Here is a 3,961-nt window from a genome sequence, read left to right on the forward strand (position 1 = left end):
GATGGCGCCTACTTCTGCTGTCAACTCCTAGTAAACAACTGTTTGCGCATGTGCGTAGAGTGAAAAGATGCCATGTCACAGCCCATTCCGGGGCGTCACGTGGGGTGATGAGCAAACAGCAAATCATGGGCGGACATGCCGCGCTGTGGTGTATATAAGCAGTGCTGATTATTGGCTTGGCCTCTTTTTCCCTCTGGGAGAGGGCAGTAATCGCTGCAGAAGGATCCTAGCGTCCGCGTGTCTTTTCTTGTTGGCAAGACGACCGAGCGGGCTACACTCTTCCATAGGACCTGAGTCTTGTCACCAGCCCTCATGTCTGGGCTTACACCCATCTGGAACACCAGCTCCAGGGCATCCGACTCCTGCGGCCTCCAGTGGTACCTACACTGACATGCATACCCCCACATGTACACACACCTACGCATAATTAAAAATAAGAATAATTTAAAAAGGAATAACATATTTGGAGAAGAAACTGCTCAACTTAGCCTGTGTTTTTCTTAGTTTAAACAATGTATTACCTCAATGGGCATAAAATTGTTGAGCTGAAAATGTGATAGTGACCTTCAACCTAAAAGGAAATCTTGTCTGGGAAGCCTGCGTGATAACTGATCATGATATGATGGGTCACTTTCCTCTCAGGCACAATAAAAGAGACAATGAAGCAAGCCCCAGGGAACTTTGTTTGGCTGAGAAAACAGGAAGCTGTGTAAAGAGGAGCTGCCAGCAGCTTTTTCTGGAGTGGTTTTGGGTTTAAAAGTGATTTATATTCCCATTTTGAATGATGGTACAAGCGTATTGAGAATGTAGGCAAAAAAAAAAAAATGAAGCTAAAACTAAATGTTGTATCTTTGGCACACATTCAGATAAACTAACTGAGGCACCAAAATAATTTCTGATGCATATTCCCTGCCTCTAAGCTGGGATTCATTCAACTGGGAAAAAATGATGTCTTAAGTGGAACTCTCAGAAACAATGTATTTACCCAATATATTATGTGTTTTGTGGGCTGAAAGGCATTCATAAAGCTGTGGGGGCAATTCTTCATATTAGAATAATTTTTTATTTTTTTCTAATATTGTTATAAGACCCTATAACAATGTTTAGAAATTTGTTGTTTTTTTTTTTTTAAACACAGAATACTTTTAGCTCAAAATCATTTGAAACTTGGGAAAATGTAATTAAATTGTGAATTAATCCACTATGACAGGTAGATAGCTTCCTAGCATGGGAGCACACACAGCCATGTGTCTATTTGTATATTCTGTGCCAGTGTGTGTTAGACAAGGGACTCCAATGGAGGATGAGGAAGCTACTCCTCAGGGAATGGGAACTGTAGGCCATACCCCTTGCAAAACACTCTTCTGGGGAATGAAGGACTACCCTGAATGTCCTCTAGGACCTTAATCGTTTCTGAGCTCTGTGTCTGTGCTGGGATGTGCTCATAGTCAACTCCACTGGATCTGTAGTCACACAGCACGCACATCCCTGGGCCTGCCTGGGAGGTGTTTCCAGAGAGGTTTTGTTAGCATCCAGAACCTGTGGTGATACATGGACGGGTCCACAGACCTGTTGCCAGGGCAACAGCCACTATATTCCCACAATCCATTGGGTTCAACTCCCACCTTTACCTGGGACTTCTACGTCTCAACCGTATATATGAGGCGATTCCTCCATTTCTCTCTCTCTCTCCCCTCTCTCTTTCTGCACCACTACCCTCTCTACTCCCCCTCAATTAAACCTCTTGCACGTGGAACTGTCTGGGCCTGGTGTGATACTTGCAGACGTGTCCTGCTGACACTCAAACACATCATTTGGTGCCGAGACTCAGATCGTGGCAGTTCGCGTCTGCCAAACCCGCTCAGCCGGGGAGCAGTCCCAGCACTGACAACCAGGCGCTATCGGTACATGAGTTCGCAGCCCCCTCACCTTGCAACTGCTCACCGCTTCTCGCTGGGAACACCAGACACTGCAGGACATAACCATGTGAACTGTACCCCACTCAGGCACCATTCAGTTCCATGTTTTTCATTTACCAGACTGCTCATAACCAGCCGCACAGACACCGGCATACTAATTAATAGGATCAGTCAGGGGGAGGACCTCCAACTTTCCAGATAGGGTCTGGCCAGCCCTCCCTGGAAACTACAGAGTATAGCCCCCCCACCCCTTGACATACGCGTTAGGACGTTCTGCCACTGGGTGCCCCTCCCTCGGAGGTAACTCTCGCTCCTAATTTCTCACTGGGCTCTCTTGCAGCCATCAAACCCCTGGATCCAGGGTGAGTTACCTTCCCACACAGGCCACCGGCTCTGCTAGATTGCCACTAGGGTTTCTCGTGACGACTTGAACCACTAGCTTCGACTGTTAATTTTTTTGGTGCTTGGATTGTTCTCAGGACACTGGTACAAACATCCAACCACCCCCCAGTGGGTTCCAGAATGTCTTCCACAGTTCCTCCAGGCACCCCACTGGGATGTCTTCTGGAAAATCTCAAATCTTTAAAGCTAACGCCTGATTTGAAGGCATCAAAATTAATACATCTCTGCAATAAGGTCTGGGTTAAATATCAACTAGATGGGAATTCAAAGTGGCCACTTAATGGCAACCGAGATCCAGCTATTTTAAGGGGTCTTAATACATACTGCTGGCAAACTGGTAAGTGGAAGGAGGTTCCCTATGTTCAAGCATTCATCTATCTCCATTCCAATCCCTCCTTGTGCTCTTCTTGCTCCCCAACCCAACTTCTCTTAGCCATGAAGTCTACACAACCTCAACCTCCTCTAGATGACTCTACAATGCTAGATCTAGCAAATGAACCACCCCCTTTTCGCCATAATCCTGTTTCCTCGCCGCCAAAAGCCCAAACTGCCACCCCAGTTCCTCCTCCTCACCAAGATGCTCCAGAGCCTGCTAGCTCTCCCTCTCTAGACCCCTCAACTTCTGTGCCAGATGTGGGCCACTCCGAAAGCCCCACATTGACACCTACCTTCACTCCTCCTGTCACCCGCTCTAAGACTGCAGCCAAACCTTCAAGTCCCTCCTCTCCAAAGACACCTGACCCAGCAACTGTCCTACCTCTACGGGAAGTTGCTGGAGTAGATGGGCTCGTCAGAGTACATGTTCCGTTCTCACTTAGTGAACTTTCCCAAATAGAAAACAGGCTGGGGTCCTATACTACTAACTCTTCTATATGATCCTTACTAACAACTTCCTGAAGAACACAGGTGAGTATGGGAAGAGGCGAGAGTGCATGCAGACGAGATTCACCAGACAGACAACACATAACCAATTGGCTCTTAGAAAATTGGCCTTAAAGCCCGTAAATTTTGAAAAACTTCAAGAGGTTGTCCAGGACAAGCAAGAGAATCCATCTCAATTTTTAGAACGCCTTACGAAGGCTTTATTACAACATACCAATGTGGACCCTGACAACCCAGAATGTAAGCAACTTCTGATGACCTATTTCTTCTCCCAGAGCTACCCCGACATAAGAGCAAAACTTAACTAGAGAGGGGACCCCTAACTCCACAGGCAGAAGTCTTAGTGCTGGCCTTCAAAGTGTACCATGGAAGAGATGATAGGATCCGCAAACAGAAATACCATATGCTGGCAAAGGCTGTCCGACAACCCCAGTCACTACCCTGGACTCATGGTCTCCTAAGACTCAGAGACTATCAGGCACCTGCTACAAATGTGGTAAAAAAGGTCATTGGGCAATATCCTGCCCTAACTTCCGCAAGCCAAGAGGGCCATGCCCTAGGTGCCATCAAGAGGGACATTGGGCTGCTGATTGCCCTCATGTTACACAAAACAAAGGGATATCACTCCCAGATAACCCTCCAACTGATCTCCTAGGCTTCGCTATGGCTGACTGAGGAGGCCCGAGCTCCCCTGACCCAAATACCGCCATCACTAGCAGGGAGCCCAGGGTAAATATCGTGATATGTGGGTGGTCCAT

At 47.2% G+C, this 3,961-nt stretch overlaps 1 protein-coding gene across 3 annotated transcripts in view; it reads right to left on the bottom strand.

Annotated features, from left to right (window-relative positions):
- The window catches only part of Ak5 (adenylate kinase 5), a 203,360-nt gene that overhangs the window by 109,095 nt on the left and 90,304 nt on the right, over positions 1 to 3,961 (bottom strand). The window lies entirely within an intron of this gene.

The sequence above is a fragment of the Mastomys coucha genome, unplaced genomic scaffold, assembly GCF_008632895.1.
Source record: "Mastomys coucha isolate ucsf_1 unplaced genomic scaffold, UCSF_Mcou_1 pScaffold16, whole genome shotgun sequence".
Lineage (NCBI taxonomy): Eukaryota > Metazoa > Chordata > Mammalia > Rodentia > Muridae > Mastomys > Mastomys coucha.